General features: G+C 36.4%; 1 long non-coding RNA gene across 2 annotated transcripts in view; it reads left to right on the top strand.

Moving 5' to 3' along the window:
- LOC147005684 (uncharacterized) overlaps nucleotides 1–20,424 on the top strand; it is a 48,738-nt gene extending 28,314 nt beyond the window's left edge. The window contains exons 4-6 of one of the 2 annotated variants that reach the window (XR_015046796.1): nucleotides 5,065–5,463; nucleotides 19,051–19,146; nucleotides 20,192–20,424. This is a non-coding gene — a long non-coding RNA (uncharacterized LOC147005684). Of the gene's footprint in view, nucleotides 1–5,064; nucleotides 5,464–15,016; nucleotides 15,104–16,911; nucleotides 16,985–19,050; nucleotides 19,147–20,191 lie in introns of those variants that run through there. The other variant, XR_015046797.1, reaches the window with a different exon arrangement.
- Nucleotides 20,425–26,191: the final 5,767 nt, after the last annotated feature.

Below are 26,191 nucleotides of genomic sequence, written 5' to 3'. Positions count from 1 at the left end.
CATTACTGTTATATGTAGTAGTACAGGCAAGCAATCTCAGTGAAACTGAAATGAGACCAGTATAAATTTAGGGATAGTTTGTGTTGTTCACGTTTGGAGGTCAACTAGGTCTTCCAAAAGAGATTTATTGCATAAAACAAAATAGAAACATGCCCCTTCCTCCTGGTCTTTTCTTCTGGGGCAGACTGATAGCTGGTATGCTCCCATGAAGATGCTACATCCTTAGCCATCCCAGAAGATCGCTACATTTAGGGCAGTTGGTCAACTATCACCACAGCTTGAGGCATACCAGGAGATCTGCTGCATACAGGGCAACTAAGCAACTTGTCTGCTTTCCTGATGACACCAGAGCTTGAAGGCATCCTAGGAGCTCCTCTGTACACAGGGCAACTGTGCAACAGACACCACAGTCTGAAGACCTGGAGGCTCTGTGGCATGCAAGTCAACTGACCCTACAAACTGACAGCCTCCTGGGAGATCTATTGTACGCAGGAAAGCAGGAACCACAGTCCATAGGTCCCCCACTCCCACTAGAGAACATTTTCACACAGCTTGACGGCTCCTCTGAGGACCCAAGAGTCTAAAGGACTCCCAGGAGATAAACTGTAGTCAGGGCAACAGATCAACAGCTTCTCTGCCCCTCTGAAGAGGTCCCAGTTCGAAGGCCTCAAAGGTTATCTGTTACAGCCAGGGCTGCATGCCTACCTTGAGACATGCAGCAACCCAGGGACAAGGGAATCAGACTCCAATTGTAGTCACACAGATCAGCAAACATCAAGGATAACCAAATGGTGAGAGGCAAGTACAAAATCATAAGCAACAGGAGCCAATATACATGGGCATCATCAGAACTTTGCTCTCCCAACACAGAAAGCCCTGTATATATCAACACACCTGAAAATCAGAAAGCTGACCTAAAATCCTATCTCATGAAGACAATAGAGTCCTTTAAGGAGGATATAAATAATTCATTGAAAGAAATACAGGAAAACACAGGTAAACAGGTAGAAGCCCTTAAAGATGAAACAAGTCCCTTAAAGAAATACAGGAAAACACAATCAAACAGGTGAAGGAATTGAATAAAGCAGTCCAGGACCTAAAAATGGAAATAGAAACAATAAAGAAACACAAATAGAGGCAAACCTGGAAATAGAAAATCTAGGGGAGAGGTAAGAAATTACAGATGTAAGTATCATCAACAGAATACAAAAGATAGAAGAGAGAATTTCAGGTGTAGGAGATACTGTAGAAGAGACTGACATAATAGTCAAAAAAAAAAAAAAAGAAAGGAAGAAAGAAAGAAAAGAAAAGAAAAGAAAAGAAAAGAAAAGAAAAGAAAAGAAAAGAAAAGAAGAGAAAATTAAAAAAGCTCCTAACCCAAAGCACTGAGGAAATTCAGGACACAATGAAAAGAGCAAATCTAAGAATAAATGAAATAGAGGAGAATGAAGATTCCCAGCTTAAAGGACCTAAAAATGTCTTCAATAAAATCATAGAAGAAAACTTCCCCAACCTAAAGAAGGAGATGACAATAAAGGTATAAGAAGTCTATAGAACACCAAAAAAAGGGGGGGGGACCAAAAAGTAAATCCTCACATCACATAATAATCATAACACAAAACACACAGAACAAAGAAAGAATATTTAAAAGCTGCAAGGGAAATGGGCCAAGTAACATACAAAGGTAGACCTATCACAATTACACCAGTCTTCTCAACAGAGATTATGAAAGCCAGAAGAGCCTGATCAGAGGTCATCCAGACTCTTAAGAGAACACAAATGCCATCCAAGGCTAATATTCCCAGGAAAACTCTCAGTCAACATAGATGGAGAAACCAAAATATTCCAGAACAAAACCAAATTCAAACAGTATCTATCTTTCTATCTTTCTTTCTTTCTTTCTTTCTATCTATCTATCTATCTATCTATCTATCTATCTATCCATCTATCAGTCCAGCCCTACAAAGGATCCGAGAAGGAAAACTTCAATATAAGGAAGGCACCTACACCAAAGAAAAGACAAGATATTAAGCATCTCACAACAAAGATAAAAAAAGAGACCCACAAGCACATAAATCCACCTACAAAAACAAATATATCAGGAACCAACAGTCATTTGTGTTTAATATTTCACAATATTAATGGACTGGACTCACCTATAAAAAGACATAAGCAAACAGGCTGGATATGCAAACAAGATCCAGCATTTTGCTGCATACAAGAATCACGCCTTAAAATCAAACAGACACTATCTCAGAGTCACAGGATGGAAAAAGGTGTTCCAAGCAAATGGTCCTAGTAAACAAGCTGGACTTGCCATTCTAATATATAATAAAATAGTCTCTCAACAAAAAGTTATTAAGCGTTGTGAAGAAGTAAACTTCATATTCATTAACAGGAAAATCTACCAAGAAAAAGTCTCAGTTCTGAACATCTATTCCCCAAATGCAAGGATGCTCACATTCACAAAAGAAGCTTTATTAAAGCTCAAAACACACATTGAACCTCATAAAATAATAGTGGGAGACTTCAACACCTCACTCTCACCAAGGGACACGTCATTGAAACAGAAACTAAATAGAGACACAGTGAAACTAATAGAGGTTATGAACTAAATGCATTTAACTGATTTCTACAGAACATTTCACCATAAAACAAATGAATACACCTTCTTCTCAGCACTCATGGTAACTTCTCCAAAATCAACCATATAATTGGTCACAAAACAACCCTCAACTGATACAAGAAGATTGAGATAATACCATGTATCCTATCAGATCACCATGGCTTAAGGCTGGCTTTCAATAACAGCAAAAACAACAGAAAGCCCACATACACATGGAAACTGAATAACTCTCTATTCAGTGATAACTTGGTCAGGGAAGAAATAAAGAAAGAAATTAAAGACTTCCTGAAATGTAATGAAAATGTTGACACACCATACCCAAACCTATGGGACACAATGAAAGCAGCGCTAAGATGAACATTCATAATATTAAGAGCCCAGGTAAAGAAACTGATGAGATCTTATACTAGCAACTTAACAGCACACCTGAGAGCTCTAGAACAAAAAGAAGCAAACTCACCCAAGAGGAGTAGAAGGCAGAAAATAATCAGGCTCAGGGCTGAATCAATCAAATAGAAACAAAGAAAACAATACAATGAATCAGCAAAACCAAAGCTGGTTATTTTAGAGAATAAAACATAGATAAACCTCTAGACAAAGGGCCCAGAGGTAGTATCCAAATTAACAAAATCAGAAATGAAAAGGAAGACAACAACAGAAACAGAGGAAATTCAAAAAATCATCAGATCCTACTATAAAAGCCTACACTCAAAACAAAAAACAAAAAACAACCAAAAAAAAAAAAACCCGAGAAACAAACAAACAACAAAAAACAAACAAACAAAAAACCCTGGAAAATCTAGATGAAATGGATGGCTTTGTATACTGATACCATATAACAAAGTTAAATCAAGATCCCATATTGCATAATGAAATAGAAGAAGTCATTAAAAACTTCCCAACCCAAAAGAGCTCAGGGCCAGATGGATTCAGTGCAGAATTCTACCAGACCTTCAAAGAAGACCTGATACCAATATTTCTAATACTATCCCATAAAATAGAAACAGAAGGAACACTACCTAATTTATTCTGTGAAGCCACAATTACGCTGATACCTAAACCACTCAAGGACCTAACCAAAAAAGAGAACTTCAGACCAATCTTGCTTATAAATAGAGATGCAAAAATACTTAATAAAATTCTTGAAAACAAAATCCAAGAACACATCAAAATTGTCATTCACTATGATCAAGTAGGCTTCATCCCACAGATGCAAGGTTGGTTCAATATACAAAAATCCAGTAACATAATCCACTATATATACAAACTAAAGAAAAAAATCACATTATCATCTCCTTAGATGCAGAAAAATCATTTTACAAAATACAAAATACAACTCTGCTTCATGTTAAAAGTATTAGAGAGATCAGGAATTCAAGGCACATGACTAAACATAATAAGAACAATTCACAGCAAATCAGCAACTAATATCAAATTAAATGGAGACATACTTCAATTAATCCCACTAAAATCAGGAACAGGACAAGGAAGCCCGTTCTCCCCATATCTATTCAATATAGTACCTTATACCAATCAAAATGGCTCAGATCCAAATGTCAGGTGACAACACATGTTGGTGAGGATGTGGAGAAAGAGGAACATTCCTCCATTGCTGGTAGGATTGCAAACTGGTTAAACCACTCTGGAAATCCATCTGGAGGTTCCTCAGAAAATTAGATATAAATCTAACTGAAGACCCAGAAATACCACTCTTGGGAAAATACCCAAACTATGCTCCACCATGTCATAGGGGCATGTGTTCCACTATGTTCATAGTGGCCTTATTTGTGATAGCCAGAAACTGGAAACAACCTAGATGTCCCAACACAGACAGAATGGATATAGAAAATGTGGTTCATTTACACAATGGAATACTGATCGCTATTAAGAATGAGGACATCCTGAGTTTTGTGGGCAAATGGATGGAACTAGAAAATATCATCCTAAGTGAGGTAACTCAGACACAAAAGGATGTGTACGGTATGTACTCATTAATAAGTGGATATTAACAACAAGAAAAAACCCAGTATACAGTCCACAGAACTCAAAAAGTTCAACAAACTGAAGGGCCCAAGTGAAGAAGCCTCAGTCCCATTTGGAAGGGAGAAGAAAGCAATCACAAGTGGTGAAGAGGGAGGGACCTGGGAGGGAAAGTGGATGGGAGGGTGGGAAAGAGGTGAACCTGATTTGGTAGCCCTGAGTGCCAGCAGAAAGAATCGAAACAGGCAACCTTTGAAGGTAGGAGGTTGTGGGGACCCTCCAGAATGTCCCAGTGAGAGACTCTCAGGACTCAAAGGGAAGGACCTTAGGTAAATTGCCCAACAGTAGGGAGAGGGAACTGATAGAGCCCACCTCCAGCACGAAGACAGGGCATCAAGTGAGGGAGGGGGTTGCCATCCCAATCAAAACTCTGACCCATAATTATTCCTTTCTGAAAGAACTTCAGGGATAGAAATGGAGAGGAGCCTGAGGAAAAGAAGGTTCAGCGGCAGGCCCAAAGTGGGATCCAGGTCAAGCAGAAATCCCAAAGCCTGGCACTATTACTGAGGCTATGGAGGCTCTCAAAAAGGGACCTTTCATGACTGTTCTTTGAAAGACCCAATACACAGCTGAAACAGTCAGATGTAGATATTTGCACCCAACCAATGGACAGAAGCTGCTGACCACTGTGATTGAATTACGGAAAAGCCAGAAGAAGCTGGGGAGGAGGGAAACTCTGTGGGAGGACCAGCAGTCTCAATTAACCTGGACCCCTGAGATCTCTCAAACACTGGATCATCAACCAGGTGGCATACACCAGCTGATATGAGTTCCCCAACATATACAGCAGAGGACTGGTGAGTCTGAATCCAATCAGAGAAGATGCACCTAACCCTCAACAGACTGGAGGTTACAGGGAGTTTAACATTCTGATTGGATGGGTGGTGGTTTGTGGGTGTTGGGTGTTGGGTGTTGGGGGTGGGGTGGGTGATGGGTGGTGGGAAGTGGGGATAGCCTTGTAGAGAAAGTGAGGTGAGGATGAGTTTCTTAAAACCAACACCCACAGTGATATGCCTACTCCAACAAGGCCACACCTATTTTAACTGTTCCACACTTTCTAATAGTACCACTCCCTGGGCAGAGTACATCCAACCTTCACAGATGGTAAACTGATTGGTGATCTAGGAGTAATTGCCAGTAAATAACAGGCAAAAAGCAAGGGCTCCTAAGATAATTATGTTGTCTCTGGGAAAAAAATAAAAATAGGATCTGCTAGTAGCCTAAATGTGGAACCAAAAAGAGAGCATCTAAAGAGACCAAGGTAATATTGCCTTTGGCAATAATACAAAATAGAAATTGAATAAATCTGGTTAATTTGAGGAAAGACTAGGATACTCAGAATAAGTGTGGTAGGTTGTTTAGGGTCAAAGCTCAGGAAAACTGAAGCTAATATGACTTGTGCTGAAAGGAAACTGCTCAAGTTATGAGACACAGTGTTGGAATGATGGTCAGGAAATAATTACAAGAAATGCATAAGCTGGATTTAGAAAAAAGAACAAGATGGTGGAGAGAGCAGAAACATAAAGCAAGCTACACTAGGAAAAGGTGTTTTCTTAACTCCCTTCAAGCAGGCTTTTAACAGGAGAAGAGCAGAGCATGGTGGATCACACACTTCTGGGAAAGTTCATGCAGAGTTTGTCAGATAAGCCTGCAAATCAACTACCATATGGCTAGAGACACCCTGCTAGCCAGGCACTGAGATTCATGAGATTGTCTATAGACTTGCTTGTGTGTATTTCACATGAGAGTTTATTCAATATTGCCAGATGGCAATGTTGGGCTGTAAAAACCAGAATATTCAGTAAAGAAAGTTTATTTAACAATGTTAAAGATTCAAAGAACTGGAGACATGAAGCTGTGCTGATGGCCCTCTGAACAGAATCATCACATATAAAGTCTCAAAAGTGTGTGATTTGTTCTTAGAACTTCTACCACAATGTAGTTTATGATATTGCAAAAGCGTCTGGGATTCTCATCCTATTTTTGGCCAATCCCACCTCCCCGCCAAAAAAATTCTAATTCAATGAAGTAGAAATTGCTGTTAATATACTCAAACAGAAGAAATGTATTACTTCTGGAGAATTTTATTTGAGTAGAAATTCACATGCTTAGACAGTTACTAAAACCAATAAAAGAAGAATTAAATGCTAAAATACTTTCATTTTTTGATGAAATTCAATATATGTTTTAATAAATAGGTGTCAGAATTTATCAACTACATAATGGATGTATGTTATCAAACATTAACATAAAATTGAAGTGACAAGTTTCCTAACTGCTTTTATAATTACAAAAATTGTCAAATATTGTAAAATACAGAAAAGAAAATGTTTCTTTCTCCCATTGTCCATACCAAGGGACAGTGTATTGAAATTGCAGTATTGAAGAATGTAGTTGGATGACCTGATTAATTCCCAGTTAAATTTTACCATATATAGATGGCTACAGAAAATTCTTCACTTTGTCTCTGTTCATACAGCTGTTATGACATTATTTCATTGTTGAGTCTAAGATGTACAATTTTTGATTATTTGTTCTCTTTACCATGTTTGCATATAATTCAAGCATTCTTTGTTGGTCTTATGTAAGGATAGCATCTTGCTAATCGTGTAAGAAATGACCCCAAGAGTAATAATAATCAGAATTTCCAATAATTAAATATATTTAAAATTATAACTTGGGATATGATTAGGTAGCATGAAGTAATTATTTTACCAGGAGAATTGTAAATGTAATTTAATAATAACCAATTCCTAAATATATCAATTGACAAGTTATTTAAAGAATTATTTGTGGTAAAATAAACATAAAATTAGAAACATCTTCTTACTGTCTTATTTAGGGGAAAGATCATATTATACACGGAAAGAAATTAATTAAAAAATGTGAAAAGATTGGAGAGAAGCTGGAAGCAATCCCACTAAAATCAGGGACTAGACAAGGCTGCCCACTTTCTCCCTACCTAGTCAATATAGAACTCAACGTCCTAGCCAGAGAAATTAGACAGTAAAAGGAGGTCAAGGGGATAGAAAGTGGCCTAGCCAGAGAAATTAGACAGTAAAAGGAGGTCAAGGGGATAGAAAGTGGAAAGGAAGAAGTCAAAATATCACTATTTGCAGATGATATGATAGCATATATAAGTGATCCTAAAAATTCCACCAGAGAACACCTAAAACTGAAAAAAAGCTTCAGTGAAGTAGATGGATATAAAATTATCTCAAACAAATCAATGGCCTTTCTCTACACAAAAGATAAACAGGCTGAGAAAGAAATTAGGGAAACAACCCCCTTCACAATAATCACAAATAATATAAAATACCTTGATGTGACTCTAACTAAGGAAGTGAAAGATCTGTATGATAAGAACTTCAAGTCTCTGAAGAAAGAAATCAAAGATCTCAGAAGATGGAAAGATCTCCCATGCTCATGAATTGTCAGGATCAATATACTAAAAATGGCTATGTTCCTGAAAGCAATCTACAGATTCAATGCAATCCCCATCAAAATTCCAACTCAATTCTTCAATGAATTAGAAAGGGCAATTTGCAAATTCATCTGGAATAACAAAAAACCTAGGATAGCAAAAACTCTTCTCAATGATAAAAGAACCTCTGGTGGAATCACCATGCCTGACCTCAAGCTGTACTACAGAGCAATTGTGATAAAAACTGCATGATACTGGTACAGTGACAGACAGGTAGATCAATGGGATAGAATTGAAGACCCAGAAATGAACTCACACACCTAAGGTCACTTGGTCTTTGACAAGGGAGCTAAAATCATCCAGTGGAAAAAAGACAGCATTTTCATCAAATGGTGCTGTCACAACTGGCGGTTATCGTGTAGAAGAATATGAATTGATCCATTCTTATCTCCTTGTACAAAGCGCAAGTCTACATAGATCAAGGATCACTACATAAAAACAGAGACACTGAAACTTATAGAGGAGAAAGTGGGGAAAAGCCTTGAAGATATGGGCACAGGGGAAAACAGCCTAATCAGAATGGCAATGGCTTGTGCTGTAAGATTGAGAATTGACATATGGGGCCTCATAAAATTGCAATGCTTCTGTAAGGCAAAGACACTGTCAATAAGACAAAAAGGCCACCAACAGATTTGGAAAGGATCTTTACCAATCCTAAGTCATATGGGGGGAGGGGATATCCAATATATATAAAGAACACAAGAAGTTGGACTCCAGAAAATCAAATAACCCTATTAACATGGGGTACAGATCTAAACAAAGAATTCTCAACTGAGGAATACCAAATGGCTGAGAAGCACCTGAAAAAATATCCTTAATCATCAGGGAAATGCAAATCAAAACAACCCTGAGATTCCACTTTATATCAGTCAGAATGGCTAAGATGAAAAATTCATGTGACAGCAGATGCTGGTGAGGATGTGGAGAAAGAGGGACACTCCTCCATTGTTGGTGGGATTGCAACCTGGTACAACTCTAGTAATCAGTCTGATAATTCCTCAGAAAACTGGACATAGTACTAACAGAAGATCCAGCATTCCTCTCCTGGGCATATACCCAGAAGATGTTCCATGTGGTAATAAGCACACATGCTCCATTATGTTCATAGCAGCCTTATTTATAATAGCCAGAAGCTGGAAAGAACCCAGATCTCCCTCAACATTGCATATGCCAGCAAGATTTTGTTGAAAGGACCCTGACATAGCTGTCTCTGGTGAGGCTATGCTGGTGTGTGGCAAATATAGAAGTGGATGCTCACAGTCATCCATAGGATGAAACACAGGGCCCCCAATGAAGGAGCGAGAGAAAGTACCCAAGGAACTGAAGGGGTCTGCAACCACAGTATGAACTAACTAGTACCCCCAGAGCTCATGTCTCTAGCTGCATAGGTACGAGAAGTTGGCCTAGTCGGCCATCATTGGGAAGAGAGGCCCCTTGGTCTTGTAAACTTTATCTGCCCCAGTACAGGGTTTCACCAGCGCCAAGAAATTGGAGTGGGTAGGTAGGGGAGGAGGGTATAGGGGACTTTAGGATAGCATTTGAAATGTAAATGAAGAAAATATCTAATATAAATTGAAAAAATGTGAAAAGATAAAGTTCTCTGCCTATGAGAAAATGTATTGTTATCAGAATGAGCATATATGTCTTCAAATGGCTCCTTGAAACTAGTGATAAACTATTTTATTTGTAATGAAATGATTTTTTTTTATTCCTTTTATAATTTTTTTTTGTAATTCCTCCAAATTCTTTAGTAATACTTTAAAATAAAGTTGGGGGAAATTTATCATTTATTGATACCTAGGACAAGAAGAATGTGCAAATGCTATCTCATTTCCTGAAATCATTTAATTAAAATGAAACTTGAAGTGCACCTGGCAGGGAGACAGTGTTTGGAAATATCAGACAGCTTGGAGTCAGAACTCTGTTGACCTGAATTCCAGTCCTCCGTGCTTCATTATTAACTTTCCTGAGTTACAATTGCAGCATCTTTAATGAGCTGGGAACAAGTGAGTGTTTTTCAATCTTTCCTTGGCAACATGAACTTCTTTCTTCAAGTGAAAATTCATGTGGAAAAATAATACCTTTTATATGCCTATAAAAAACAGAGTTGAAATGTCTGTACTACAATCAAGCACTATAGGAGGCAAATTGAAAGTCACTGAACCAACTGGTGCCTGTCAATGCTAACATTTAGGAATCCCCAAAGTAGTCATGTTTTATTAATCATAATAGCAGCATTTAGACATCTAAACTCAAAACTTTATTTTGCTTCATTTACTTAGCTAACAGCATTAAGTGAAAATAAAGCCAAATTCATTAATCTATCCAACAGACAAACTACTAGTAAATACTGGAGTCAGAAGTCAAACCCAGGACAATTTGCCTAGAAATTTTAAGTTGATGCTTTGAAGATTTACTGTGTATAAGGAACTGCTTTCCTGATGCAATGATAACCATATGGCTTAGATGTTTCTGTTTGTTTTGTGGGGAAAAAGCTAAAGTTTAGATTTTCTGATACCTTTCAGAAGACACTTTCATAAGACACATATTCCATTTCTTCAATACTACTAAGCTACCCCTCAACAATTTTGAGTTTTTAAAGCTTACATTCTATCATTGTGATGTATACACTTGCTATTCCTCATGTCTTAATATGAAGTGTGATATTTTTGTAGGTTTTATTAATTGATATTTGCATGTTGTTACAAACAAAGCATTGTGCTGTCCCACACACTAATATGAAATAAGAACAGGGATTTCATTTTAGGTACACATACTTTCCTTCTTTTATACCAGAGTTCACCACTAGTCTAACTTCCTACACATGATCACAGTAATCACCTTTTGAGTCCAGAAAAAAAATTCATTTAAAATAGACCATGATTATATAATAAAAGGAAACATAATAAATGAAAGACCATTTTAATTTATCAGATATTTAACACTTGTTCCCAATTCTTTATAAACACTAAGAGAATAATCCCATCTTCTATGGTCTAAACATTGAATATTGCCATCAAAACATATATACAGTCACCCAAATAAAAAAAAAACATTTAAATCTTTAGTGGTAAACAAACATGTCAGACAATTGAATTCTTGGTTTTCAGAATTCATAAAGAAAAGAACATTTTGGTTTTTTATTTTTCCAAACATAAAACCTCTTGAGTTTCTTAGAAGCAGCACATATGGAGAAAGTGACTCCAAAGAAATATTGAGCCTCCCATATTAAAAATAAAGTGCTGGGTTGCATCCAGAATTAAATTGGTAATTGTGGTAAATTGTAGATGCTGAAATCTCACCCTTAGCTGTCTCTTGATCTTATCCAGGTCATGCTAGTAACTGCCAAGAACCCAAGCTTGACATTTCATCTTGATTCAGCAAATCTGGGTGGCTAGCTGGGAAGTTGCCTAAGAAGTTCCAATAATTTGAAAATAATCAACATAAAGTTTTTCCCTTAATGCTTATTCTGGGGAGAGCAAATATCAATTTTAGAGGGCTGTTGACACATTTTAGGGACTTTAGAGACAGCACATGTAGGAATTGGCCTGAACTTGGGCTCACAGATCTAAAATTTAAGATTGCTTGAAAAGAACAGAAATAAGAACAGCCTTGCTTCCTAAGATCTGAGAAATCTACTTTACAAACTCCATCATAATGTCTGACATAGGACTTTTGGGCCAGAATTTCCTCTATTTAGAATCTTCTACCAGTGGCATTTAAAATAGCCTTCAATAGAAAACTGAAGAGACAGAAATTCTGCTCTCCTGAGGAGAAGAAGCAAGAGACTTAGTTTTGCCTAAGAAAGACTTAATTTTGCTATAAACAGATCCTTTGACAAGAACTAGTTTCATGTCACCTTATCAAATCATTAACCAACAGCCTTGAGTCATTTTTGGAAGGAAAATTCTCACCATTCAGCTTCTTCTGTTCTCTATCTCTAAAAGTCAAGTCACAAAGACTATGGGGCATTATTTCAGTGCACTCTAATGTGCTTTATGTCAGAGATATTTGTTTTTCATGTTATTTGCTCTTCTATTATTTTCAACCTTAAGACCTATGTTCACTCAAATTGATGAAAATCTCCTAAGTCTTCTAATGCATTCTTACAATAGACACAGCAGCCTGAGTGCTTAGGAGCAAATAGAGGGCTGGCCAGTTTATGACTATTCCCATCAATGCCTGCTCATAGACTAGATTGTAAATAAACAGGAAAGAGTATCAACATGATATCTGTTTGAAAATATGGCATTAACATATCAAAAAGTTTTAGAAAACCTGAAAAAAATTATAGTAAATAAATAGTGCTTCCTTAATAGCATGGTATTGTCATGTGAATCATGACAATTGACCCATTTATTAGTTTTCTTAGTGACAGAAAAGAATTATTAGTCCCAACTTATGATAAAGGATGGATATAGTGGACTTATAATTAGTATTGATGCATGAGCATCATAGATGGAGTCCACTGACAATGGCCAACTTAATGGTGGAGAAGAAAAGAGCAAAGTAACCATGCTGGTAAAACACTTAGAAGGTGCAAGCCACAACATACAGATCTGTATTTAATTTTAAGTGTTATCTTTATTATAAAGATTCTGCTCTGTTAGAAAAAGCCTATATATTTATCAACTAGTGAATGGATAATTAATATATAATAGACTCATAAAGTAGAATATTACTTACCTGCTAAGAAAAAATAAATTATAAAATGTACAGACAGATAAAAGTAGAACAAAAATCATTCTGAGTGAGGTAATTCACACACAAACAGGCAAATACTGTTGTCTCTTTACATAATCATGTTAGCTTTTAAGTTTTCTATTGCACTATAGTTTATATGGCCCCTGACAAGTAGAGAGTAAGGGATCAGTGGGGAAGACAGGTCTTCCAAGGAAGTGAAAATGTAATACAGTGTTAGGAAAATAAAAAGGGGAAGTAGAACAAGAAGATTAAATATTGAGGAGAATAAAAGAGAAGGCTAAAGGAGAAAATATGGCTTAGAATAAGTAGCAGCAAAGACTTTGTAAAACCATGTGGGACACTACTACAGTAGAAGTTTCACACACACACACACACACACAGAAGCTAAAGAAGATCATAAAATAGTAGGGAAGACAATGCACCAACTAGATGTCTTATGCCACTAAGTAAAACTTCCAGTACCAGAAATGGGTCACAACTTGTTGAGCCATTGTCCAAAGGAGTCTTATGAAAACCTACAGACATCATTGAATGATGTTAAAATATTGGTTGCTCTGTATAATCTGAAGGTATGGCCCTGTGGCTGAAAAAAAATACTTACTTTTGTCATTGAACATGCTAAATAGAAACCTCACTCCTACTAACTACTATTCGTATTACTGGAAGATCCTGTGAATACTACCAAAGGAGAAAGGTATTTATCAGTATCACTTAGATGCAAGCCCTGGTACCTAAAATAGTAAAATGACTACAATATACACCGGTACAATGTGGAGAAAATCTATGGGACTAAGCAGCCATATTTTGGTTGAATTTAAGGTCCACTCCATGAGAGGGAACCTATAAATGGCACTGTATGGGCAAAACCTACTATTATTATTCTCTTAAAAGAAAATAATAACAAAATGAATCCTAATGTCATAGTACTATACTTTTTCAACCCTAATCAAAATAGGGTGATTTTTTTGTTTTTGTTTGTTTTTGTTTTTGCTTTTTGCCGTGCATGGGAACCAACAGAGAGACACACAGTGAAGATATTGATAGACATTGAAGCACCCAGTCTTAAATGTGATGTCTCCATCAAATATTTCCCTTCAAGTTTCAGGAATCTATGTGTTAGAGGAAGCAGAATGATTGTAACTTCCAGAGGCCATGGATGACTCCAAAGAAAGAGTGTCTTCCACATAACAGAACTAATTCACATATGCACTCATACAGATTGTGACAGCAACACACAAAACTAGGCCAGGTTCATGCCATCAGAGAAATGCAAATCAAAACAACCCTGAGATTCCATCTCACACCAGTCAGAATGAGTAAGATCAAAAATTCAGGTGACAGCAGATGCTGGCGAGGTTGTGGAGAAAGAGGAACACTCCTCCATTGTTGGTGGGATTGTAAGCTTGTACAACCACTCTGGAAATCAGTCTGGCGGTTCCTCAGAAAATTGAACATAGTACTACCGGAGGATCCCTCAATACCTCTCCTGGGCATATATACAGAAGATGTCCCAACCGGTAAGAAGGACACATGCTCCACTATGTTCATAGCAGCCTTATTTATAATAGCCAGAAGCTGGAAAGAACCCAGATGTCCCTCAACAGAGGAATGGATACAGAAAATGTGGTACATTTACACAATGGAGTACTACTCAGTTATTAAAAAGAATGATTTTATGAAATTCCTAGGCAAATGGATGGACCTGGAGGGCATCATCCTGAGTGAGGTAACACAGGATGATGTCCCAGCATTGAGTAGGGGAAATGGTCACAAGAAGGTATTTACAATTTATAGCTGCTGGCAAGGCACAAAACAGGATTTCTCCAAAAATCTGCCCTTTTATTGGGTGTATCAACAACATTTCAGGATAGGCAGCATTCCAAGGATAATTTGCCAATATGAAATTGCTCACCAAAAATAAATTATTTCAGGTTCTGGAGGAATGATTTCCCACATGTCTAGAACTAGTAAAGTCATGGACCTAGGAGGAAAACCTACAATCACTATTCTACTAAATCTGCATAATCTCTACTACATGGTAAATGTTTGCCCCCCCCATTGTCCACTGGTAATGGAAGTTCTCATCCCTCATCAAGGAAACTTCTCTTTGAAACAGAGACTGTTATCTAAAACTACAGCAAATCATTCTTATTTGTTAATAGATACATCTTTAAAACAAACCTGACATCTAAGGCTCAGAGAACATTGAAGGAAAGAGGGTGGGAAGATATTAAGAACCAGAGTATCAGGTAATTGGCAGTAAACTTGTTTATTATAGCAATATCAAATTCTACAATTATACCATAAAACCAACATAATTGCCTTAACCTGAATTGAACAAGGACAACAGCAACAGACCTGCTAGAGTTGATTAGAGAAAGCCCAAGTTTTTTCAACATTATATAAAGAACTGCAGACACCTACAGAATGCTGAGAGGAACAAATAGTGTTCTCATATGTTTGTGTGTGTGTGTGTGTGTGTGTGTGTGTGTGTGATAGATATACATGACACACATATATGAATGTATGTATATGTCGTTATATACAAATATGTATATAGCAACAATTTATGATAAAAATTATGATAAAAGAGGTCATGCATTTTAATGAGAATATGGAGAGGTGTATGGCAGAGTTTAGAGGAAGGAAAGAGGAGTATAATCTCAAAACAAACAAAAAAGTCCACGGTATATTTGTGGATGTTTTGTTTTATTTTGTTGGGCAGTTTCTGACTTCTTGACCTTTGATTGATTATTTCAATTTTTTGCTTTGATGTTTACAAGGTGTTTTGAAGGGGAGAAGTTGGGTAGGTATGGAGGTAAAGAGGATTTGAAGTAGTTGAGTGAGGGGAAATATATAAAAACACTTTTATTAAAACTATGACACAATTCTTGTTAACTATCTGATGCCATTGAAGCAGGGACAGATTGAAATCCAACCATTTGTCTTTGGACTCTGAGTTATATGAATTATTAAAATCATTTTGATTATCACTTCATAATATACAAGGAATCTAAGGGTGAAACAAAAGAAAGGTTAATAATGTATCCATTTAGCAATCAGTGTTGAATACCATCTCTGTTCTTCATACTTTTCACTTCACAGGGATAAGACCATGACTATTCAGATCATCTAGTCAGAAACTGCTTCTTCCAACATCTTTCTAGCTCATTACCCCATCATATGTCATGCTGGCCTATATCACGGTCTCAAATTACCTTACTCACTTCTTTATATGTTCATTTCTGCCCCATACCCATTATCTGCCTGCAGCCAGAATGTAATCTCTTTGAGAGCAGAAAGTGTGTCCTGAATGCCACATCTGCAGGGCATTTGAAAGTGGCTGGTTGATGTAAGTGATAGGCTTACAACAAAGAAAGAATTTTTCTCATATTACATAGTGAATAGTATTTTTGAATGTATCATTGCAACTGATTTTCAGAAAAATTGTATGAAATGATTACATTTAGAAAATATGCCCAGAGGCTGAGATTGCTGTTTGGTAAACACAAATGAGACCTTGGACTCAATGTCAACTATTACATGCAAGCACATACATGAAACGTACTAGTTTTATAGACTAAGATAATCATTAAAAGATATCTTTGTTCCTGGGATGTCTTTAGCACTTGCCATATTAATTTTCACCTGCCGTATTCATTCTAAGCCACAGATGTAGGAAAAAAAATCCAAACCCCATAAACTTTCAATGACATTTTGATTCATTAAACGGCATGAAGCTCTGAGAAATACAAGAAAATCCATGCCCGTAGCCTCTCCAATTAGCTTAGCTGTGCACAAGTGCTAACGTAAGCTTCCATGCATCATTAAACAAAATATGTTTTCTTTGCATAATAATAATATCCACTCTATTAGGGGAAATCTATTTATATTTTTAAAACACTGTTCAAATTTTATTAGTCATATTGCTAATTTTAAGTTTTTTGTAAGATACAATGATTTAAATTACATATTTTACAATCTGTGTTTTGTTTCTGATCATACAAAATTTGGCAGATTGCTTTGTTTTTTACAAATCTATTTTGCTTTCTTATAGAGTACACAACTGCATTTTCTTTCCTAGATTTGTAGGTAAGTAAAACTGTATCAGATAGCTAGTCTCAGGACAATGAATGACAAACAAGATTAAGAAGAAACTCTAACAAGGTGAACCTCAGAGAGCTTACAGAAAGGTGAACCCCTGGAGCCTAGATTCCTGATCATGAAGGTGCATTCAACTAGAGCTGCTACATTTTTACTTGAATGATATATGACATACATACTATTTGCCTTATATGAAGTCATGTAACTGAGTATGACTTGGTACTGTGGTTTGAATGAGTGTGTCTTCCATACGCTCCGATTTTTGAATACCTGCTTCCCACCCATTAATTAGCATAATTGCTCAGGTAGGCTCAGGTTATGTTGTCTTGCTGGAGGAAGTATGTTATTGTGGCCACCTGTCTGGTTTTCAAGCCTCAAACATTCCCAGTGCACACTCGGTATCCTACTTGTTTGAGATGTGAACTCTCAGGTATTCATGCCTCCTGCTGCCGAGGCTCCCTGACATGATAGACTCAGTTGCTCTGTAACTATACACCCAAATAAACCTATATTCTACTATAACATTCATAGAAGAAATCTAGTAATATTCATCTGTGTTACTTGGGGGATAGAGAGATAGCTAAGTGGTAAAGAGCATATATACCTCTTGTCAAGGACCCAAGATCAGTTCTAACGCCCATTTGGCAAGCCACACAACCACCTGCAACTCAAGCTCCAAAAGGATCTGATGCCTCTGTCTTCCATGGGCACCAGAAATTCACATTCACACATACTCCTACATAAATACACATACTACACATAATTACAAATGAGTCTTTAAAATAAAACAAACCCGTCACATATTCTCATACGTTTTTTATTGTAGACAGAGTTTAAAATATTATGTTGGGACGTTAACTACAATTATAATAATATTAATAAAAATTTTAGCATTAATAAAGTCACATATTTTTATCCAGAATCATGTGTGCATATAATTATTCACACCTCATGTTCTATTTCTAAGCTGTGTATGTCTGCCTAGCTTTAGTCTGAGATAGTTGGAGGTTTTAGTTTATTGTAATTTTTCTGACTATAGGTGGTTTGTTCTTTGCATTGACTTAAGATTTTACCAAGACCGTTTTACATATTTTGTGACCAGCTATATCATTAGATTACTTTATTCATAGTAGTTTTCTATTGTATTCTAGATTTTTCACATATATAATCCTATAATGTGTAAGTAATGGTAAAATTTCTGCCTCATTTTGAAAATCTATAGTCATTATTCCAGTTACTAATTTCTTTGTTTATACTATTTCCAGGAAAACATTAAATAATAGGGAAATCAGCATACTTGCTTTATATATGACTACACTGGGCATTCATAAATGTTTCATTATCAACAATCATGTTTGCAAATTGTTTGAGACATGCATATAATTTGACTTAAAGAAGTGTCTTTTTTTTTTTTTTTTATTTTACAAAGGATTTTGTGCTTTGACCTGAAGTCAATTGTTCTAGGAGATCTCACATTCTTGCAATTCTAAAATAAAACCCACTCAGTCATAGACTATTATGCTTTGATGAAGTACCAGGTTTCTTTTCTGGATTTTATTTACTATGCTGCATTAATATTCATATGTAAGATGGCTTATCATTTCCTTTCTTGTGGTGTCTTTGTCAGATTTTGGTTTCAATGTCATATCTTTTTTAAATAATTGCAATGAATCTATTTCTTATGCCTGGCACAACTTAAATTGCAGAGGGATTACCTGGTTTACAGGTCAGAAAATATTTATCCATGTAATTCTGATAGTTACAGGCAGGTCCATATATAATAACAGCATATTCTTTCCAGGGTAATTGTTTTATTTAGCATAGCCTAAATTTTCTTTAAAAACGTACAAGTATATTCATGAATTTTTAAGTTGGTTATATGTTGTATAACAGTAATACTAGCAGTGAAAGTTTAATACTTGTTAGAGATTGTATAAATATATTCAGAACCTTATTTCATGAATATTTAAAACAAACATTCAAGATTGTATCTCTCTTTTATTTCCATGGTACATTTTTGCTCTTTGAAGGGAACTGGTATGTACAGATTACTCTATATTTGGTCATGTAACATCTTCCCTTTCTTTATTAGGATGCTGTATTGGTTTTGTGTGCCAATTTGACACAAGCTGGAGTTGTCACAGAGAAAGGAACCTCCCTTGTGGAAATGTCTCCATGAGATCCAGATGTAAGGCATTTTCTTAGTGAGGGATCAAGGGTGAGGGGGCCCATTGTGGGTGGTGTCATCCCTGGGCTGGTAGACCTGGGTTCTATAAGAAAGCAAACTGAGCAAGCCAAGGGCAGGAAGCCACTAAGCAGCACCCTTCTATGGCCTCTGCATCAGCTCCTGCCTCCAAGTTCCTGCCCTGTGTGAGTTCCAGTCCTGACTTCCATTGGTGATGAACAACAATGTGGAAGTGTCAGCTGAATAAACCCTTTCCTCCCCAACTTGCTTCTTGGTTATGATGTTTTGTGCAGGAAAACAAACCCTGACCAAGACAGGAGCTTTTTAAGGAACTGATATCCTCTGTTAGGCACTTTGGGGAGTGGAGAATATAAAGAAAATTGAAAGACAATGTTACTTCTCAAAAATATATTTTGTTTTAGTTTATTCTTCTCTCATATATTACATCCTGACAAAATTTCCACTTTCTTCTCTCTTCCAGTCCCTTCCCCTCTAACTCTGCTAAATCCACTCTTTCTCCTTTTCCCTTCAAAGAAGAGCAGGTCTCCTAGGGACAGCAACCAAACATGGCAGATGAAGTGACAATAAGACCAGGCACACACCCTTGTTTTAAGGCTGGATGAGGGGACTCAGTAGGTGAAAACAGGTTCTAAAAGTAGGCACAAGAGTCAGAGACAGCCACTGTCCCATTATTAGGAGTCCCACAAGAAAACCAAACTGCTCAACCATAACATATATGCAGAGTGTCTAGATCAGACCTATACAGGATCCCTGGTTGTCAGTTGAGTGTCTGTGAACCCTATATTCCTTGCTTAGTTGATTCTGTGAGTCTTCTTGCAGTATCCTTGACCTCTCTGGCTCCTACAATCCTCCCTCCCCATCTTCCATGGGATTCCCAGAGCTCTGCCTAATGTTTGTCTATGGGTCTATGCATATGCTCACATCAGTCGCTGGATGAAACTTCTCTGATGACAATTATGCTAGGCTTCTGTCTACGAGTATAGCACAGTAAGAATCATTTCATTGACTTTTTCTTTTCTTTTTGCAGGTGATGTTTGGTTCTATCCTAAGTCTCTGGGCTATCCAGACTCTGGTTCCTGGCCCTTCAGGTAGTGTCAGATATGTGTTCCCTCTTGTGGTAACACTCTCAAATTGGACCAGTCATTGGTTGGCGACTGTACTAAGTTTCTACCTCATTCCCCAGATGTCCCTGATTCTACTAATCTCTCTGTTTTTATGCCAACACCATGTGGTTGTTTAAATTATATATCTATGGTATACTTTGAAACCAGGGATGGTGGTACTTCCAGAAGTTCTCTCATTGTACAGAATTGCTTTAGTTATTCTGGGTTATGTTGGTCCATATGAAGTTGAATATTGTTCTTTTAAGGTCTGTAAAAATGTGCTGGAATTATGATGGTGATTGTACTGAGTCTGTAGATTGCTTTTGACAAGATGGCCAATTTTACTACATTAATCCTACCAAGGAATGATCATGGGAGATCTTTCCAACTTCTTATATCTTGCTCAATTTCAATCTGCAAAGACATAAAGTTATTGTCATACAGAAAATACTCAAGATATTTTATGTTATTTGTGGCTATTAGAAAGGATATTTCTTTCCCCGATTTCTTTATCAGCCTATTTGTCATTTTCTTATAGGAGGGCTTCTGATTTCTTTGAGTTAATTTTGTATCCAGCCATTTCACTGAATGTTTTATGAGCTGTAGGAGTTTCATGGTAGAACCTTCTGGATTATTTATATATACTATCATGTCACCACAAATAACAATACTTTGACTTATTGCTTTCCAATCTGTATCCCCGCGATCTCCTTGTTTGTCTTATTGCTCTAATTAAACATCCAGGTTCTATAATGAATATGTATGTAGAGAGTGAACAACCTGGTTTTCTTCCTCATTTTAGTGATATTGCTTAAGGTTTCTCTTGATTCAACTTGATGATGGCTATCAGCTTGCATATATTGTTCTTATTACATTTTGATATGTGCCCTGTGTCCCTGTTTTCTCCAAGATTTTTATAATGAAGGGGTTTTGGATTTTGTTAAAAACTATTTCCGCATCTAATGAGATGACCATGTGCTTTTGTGTTTTCTTTCAGTTTATTAATGGTATATTACAGTTACAGATGCTCAAAAGTTGATCCTGCATCTCTGGAATAAAGCCTACTTGATCATGGTGGATAACTTTAGTTGATTAGGTGTTTAGTATTTTTGCATTGATGTTCATGAGGTAAATTGGTTTGAAATTGTTTTCTTTCTTGAGTCTGTGCGATTTAGGAATCAGTGTGATTGTGAACTCAAAGAATGAGTTTGGCAATATTCCTTTTGTTTCTATTTTGTGAAATAATTTTAGGAGTAGTAATATTAGACCTTCTTTAAAAGTTGGTAGAATTATGTGCCCCTAGACTTCTTTGGTTGTGAGACTTTTAATAAGGGCTTCAATTTCTTTAGGGATTGTAGGTCAATTTAAATTGTTTATCTGAGTTTGATTTAACTATGGTAAGTGGTTTCTATCAAGAAAATTGTCCATTTATTTTAAATTCAATTTGGTGCAGTTCTCGTTTTTGAAGTATGGCTATTTTTGGATCTCCTCAGTGTCTGTTGTGGTGTCCCCTTTTGTCTCTGATTTTATTTCCTAATATATTCTCTGTCTCTTTTGGTTAGTTGGGCTTGTCTATCTTGTAGATTTTCTGAATCAATTCTTTGTTTCATTGTTTCTTTGCACTTTTCTCTTTATTTTTATTTTAGTGATTTCAGCCCCTTTTGATTGTTTCCTGCTGTCTACTACTCTTGCGTGTTTGCGTCTTTTTATTCTATAGCTTTCAGGTGTTCTGTAAAGTTTCTAGTATAATCTCTCAGATTTCTTTACCCAGGCATTTAGTGCTATGAGCTTTTCTCTTAGCACCACTTTCATTTTGTCTTATAAGTTTAGGTGTATTGTACATTTATTTCTATTGAAATCTAGGAAGTCTTTCCTTTCTTTCTATAGTTTTCCTTGACCCAGTAGCCATTCATTAGAGAGTTTTCAGGAATTTGTAGGCTATCTATTGTTTCTAGTGTTGAAATGCTGCTTTAATTGTAGCAACCTGGTTAATAACAAACATTATTTCAGTGTTCTTGTATCTGTTGAAACTTGCTTATGACCAAGTTTTGGTTAATTTTGGGGAAAGTTCCATGAGGTACTGAGAAAAAAAGACATATTCCTTTGTGTAGGGGATCAACTGTTCTTTAGATATCTTTTAAATCCATTTGGCTCATAATATCTGTTAGCACCATTATTTCCCTGTCAGGATTTTACTTGGATTGTTTGTCCATTGTGATAGTAAAGTTTTGATTTTTTTTGTTTGTTTGTTTTTGTTTTTTGAGACAGGGTTTCTCTGTATAGTCCTGGCTGTCCTGGAACTCACTTTGTAGACCAGCCTGGCCTCGAACCCAGAAATCTGCCTGTCTCTGCCTCCCAAGTGCTGGGATTTAAGGCATGTGCTATCATGTTCAGCAAGTATAACTTCTTGAGTTTTTTGTATATATTAGAGATTAGCCCTCTATGGGATATAGGAATGTAAAGATCTTTCTTCATTCTGTTAGTTGCCATTTTGTCCTATTGACAGTGTCCTTTGCCTTTCAGAAGCTTTGCAATTTTATGAGGTCCCATTTGTCAATTGTTGATCTTTGATCATAAGCCATTAGTGTTCTATTCAGTAAAATTTCCTCTGTACCCATGTGTTCCAAGCTCTTCCCTACTTTATCTTCTATTAGTTTCAGTGTATATGGTTTTAGGTGGAAGTCCTTGATCCAGTTGGACTTGATCTTTGTACAAGGAAAAAACCATGGATCTTCTTTCCATTGGATGGTTTTAGCTCCTTTGTCAAAGATCAAGTAACTATAGGTTTGTGGGTTCATTTCTGGGTCTTCAATTCTATTCTGTTTACCTACCTGCCAGTTTATGTGCCAAGATCATACAGGTATTTATTTATTTATTTATTTACCTATTAGTATTGCTGTGTAACACAGCTTGAGGTCAGGGATGGTGATTCCACCAGAAGTTCTTTTATTGGTGAGAATAGTTTTTGCTATCTTGGGTTATTTGGGTTATTCCAAATGAATTTACAAATTGCTCTCTGTAACTCTATGAAGAACTGAGTTGGAATTTTGTTGGGGATTTTATTGAATCTGTGGATTGCTTTCGCAAGATGGCCATATTTACAATATTAATCTTGCTAATCCATGATCATGGGATATCTTTCTATCTTCTGAGATCTTCAATTTATTTCTTCAGAGACTTGAAGTTCTTGTCATACTGATCTTTCACTTGCTTAGTTAGAGACACATCAAGGTATTTTATATTATTTGTGACTATTGTGAATGATGTCGTTTACTTGATTTCTTACTCAGCCTGTTTATACTTTGAGTACAGGAATGCTACTGATTTGCTTCAGTTAGTTTCATATCTGTCCACTTTGCTGAAGTTGTATATCAGGTTTAGGAGTACTTTGGTAGAATTTTTGGTGTCACTTAATTATATGATCATATCATCTGCAAACAGTGATATTTTGATTTCTTCCTCTTTAATTTGGATCCCTTTGACCACCCTTTGTTGACTAATTGTTCTGGCTAGGACTTAAGTACTATAGGTAGAGAGAGAATGGGAAGCCTTGTCTAGCCCCTGATTTTAGTGGGATTGCTTCAAGTTTCTCTCTTTTTAGTTTGATGTTGGTTACTGGTTTAGTGGATATTGCTTTTACCATGTTTAGGTATGGGCCTTGAATTCCTGATCTTTCCAAGACTTTTACAATGAAGGAGTATTGAATTTTGTCAATACTTTCTCAGCCTCTAATGAGATGATCATGTGTGTGTGTGTGTGTGTGTGTGTGTGTGTTTTAATTTGTGTTTGTCTATGTAGTGGGCTATTTTGATAGATTTCCATATAAGGAACCATCCCTGTATCCCTGGGATGAAGCTTACTCTATTATGGTGGATGATTGTTTTGATGTGTTCTTGAGCTTGGTTTGCAAGAATTTTATTATTTTTGCAGAAATAGTCATAAGGGAAATTGGTCTGAAGTTCTCTTTCTTTGTTGGGTCTTTGTGTGGTTTAGGTATCAGAGTAATTGTGGCTTCATTGAACAAATTGGGTAGAGTACCTTCTATTTCCATTTTGTGGGATTGATTGAGAACTATTGATATTAGGTCTTCTTTAAAGGTCTGATAGAACTCTGCACTGAACCCATCTGGTCCAGGGCTTTTTTTTGTTTGGGAGACTATTAATGATTGCTTCTATTTCTTTAGGAGTTATGGGACTGTTTGGATCATTTATCTGATCCTGATTTATCTTTGGTACCTGGTATCTGTCTAGAAAATTGTCCATTTCATCCAAATTTTCCAGTTTTGGTGAGTATAGCCTTTTCTAATAGGATCTGATTTTTTTTTGTTTTGTTTTGTTTTCCTCAGTTTCTGTTGTTATTTCTCCCTTTTCATCTCTGATTTTGTTAATTAGGATACTGTCTCTGTGCCCTCTGATTAGTCTGGCTAAGAATTTATCTATTCTGTTGATTTTCTCAAAGAACCAGCTCCTGGATTTGTTGATTCTTTGTATAGTTCTTTTTGTTTCCACTTGATTGATATCAGCCCCGAATTTGGTTATTTCCTGACATTTACTCCTCAAGTGTGTATTTGCTTCTTTTTTTTCTAAAGATTTCAGGTATGCTGTTAAGCTGCTAGTGTATGCTTTCCCTCCCCCCCCCCTTTTTTGTAGGTTCTCAGAGCTTTGAGTTTTCCTCTTATCACTGCTTTCATTGTGTCCAATAAGTTTGAGTATGTTGTGCCTTCATTTTCATTAAACTCTAGAAAGTCTTTAATTTCTTTCTTTATTTCTTCCTTGACCAAGTTATCATTGAGTACTACATTGCTCAACTCCATGTAAATATGGGTTTTCTGTTGTTTTTGTTGTTATTGATAATTAGCCTTAGTCTGTGGTGATCTGATAGGATGCATGGGATTATTTCAATCTTCTTTCATCTCTTGAGCCCTGTTTTCTGACCAATTATATGGTCACTTTTGGACGAGGCACCATATGGTGCTGAGAAGAAAGTATGTTCTTTTTTTTTTTTATGAAATGTTCTATAGATATCTGTTACAACCATTTGTTTCATAACTTCTGTTAGTTTCACTGTGTCTATGTTTAGTTTCTGTTTCCATGATCTATCTATTGCTGAGAGTGACATGTTGAAGTGTCCCACTATTATTGTGTGAGGTGAAATGTGTGCTGTGAACTTTAGTACATTTTCTTTTATGAATGTGGGTGCCATTTCATTTGGAACATAGACATTCAGAACTGAGAGTTCTTCTTGGTAGATTTTTCCTTTGATGTGTATGAAGTGTTCCTCCTTATCTTTTTTGATAAGTTTTGGTTAAAAGTTGATTTTAGTCAATATTAGAATGGCTACTCTGGCTTGTTTCTTGGAAGCATCTGCTTAGAAATATTGATAGCCAGGCTTTTACTCTGAGATATTCTCTGTCTTTGTCACTGAAGTGTGTTTCCTGTATGCAGAAAAACCCTTGGTCCTGTTCATATATCCACTCTGCTCATATATTTCTTTTTATTGGGGGAAATAAGTACGTTGGTGTGAGGAGATATTAAAGAAGAGTGGTTGTTGCTTCTTGTTGTTTTTGTTGTTAGAGATGGAATTATGTGTGTGTGTATATCTTCCTTTTATTTTATTTAAAGGAGGTTACTTTTTGCTTTTTGTATAGTGTAGTTTCTCTCCTTATGTTGGAGTTTTCCATCTATTAGGCCTGGATTTATGGAAAGATACTGTGTAATTTTTTTTTTTTTTTTTTTTTTGGTCATGGAATATCTTGGTTTCTCTGTTATAAGGTAATGGAGAGGTTTGTTGGGTATAGTAGCGTGGGTTGGGATTTGTGTTCTCTTAGGGTCTGTATGACATCTGCCCAGGATCTTCTGTATTTTGTAGTCTCTGGTGAGAAGTCTGGTGTAATTCTGATAGGTCTGCCTTTATATGTTACTTGA

This window comes from Mus caroli, unplaced genomic scaffold, assembly GCF_978045245.1.
Source record: "Mus caroli unplaced genomic scaffold, Mus_caroli_1 scaffold_3, whole genome shotgun sequence".
Lineage (NCBI taxonomy): Eukaryota > Metazoa > Chordata > Mammalia > Rodentia > Muridae > Mus > Mus caroli.
Note: the sequence above shows the minus strand (reverse complement) of the source record. Positions and strands in the feature narration are given on the sequence as shown.